The sequence below is a fragment of the Cariama cristata genome, unplaced genomic scaffold (genome assembly GCF_000690535.1).
Source record: "Cariama cristata isolate BGI_N322 unplaced genomic scaffold, ASM69053v1 scaffold43468, whole genome shotgun sequence".
Classification (NCBI taxonomy): domain Eukaryota; kingdom Metazoa; phylum Chordata; class Aves; order Cariamiformes; family Cariamidae; genus Cariama; species Cariama cristata.
In genome coordinates this window covers 19,397-19,861 of record NW_009632486.1, presented here as the reverse complement: position 1 = coordinate 19,861, position 465 = coordinate 19,397, and positions in this window count along the sequence as shown.

The following is a 465-nucleotide window of genomic DNA, read 5'->3' as shown; positions in this document are numbered from 1 at the left end:
CCAGCCCAAAAAGCAGTGAATGGGTTTAGTTTGGTTTGTTTGTTTGTTTGTTTTTCTCCTAGCTGCACCCATTTTCAGCCAGCAGCGTGCTCCAGGCTCCCAGCCTGTGTTGTGACGGGGAAGGCAAGTTGCCCAGGCTCTCACAGTCCCAACTGTGTGGGATTTTATACGACAAACTCCAAATATGAGGTTTCACTTTTTAAAAAATCATAAAAATCAGGTGGTAGCTATTCCTATGATAGAGGCAGATGCAGTAAGTTGGTGGGGAGTAACTGCAGGGCTCTGTAGTTACTCACTTCATTAAGTCTTAATTGTAACGATTCCAAGGTGCAACCCCAGCACTGTAATCAGATCCCGAGGTGACAGAGGCACAGATAATTGTAATGAGCCTTCCTCTGAAATGAAAGGCCTGCAGTTTTCTCCCCAGATGCTGATGGTACAAAGCAGAGTCGGAAAATGCTGTCA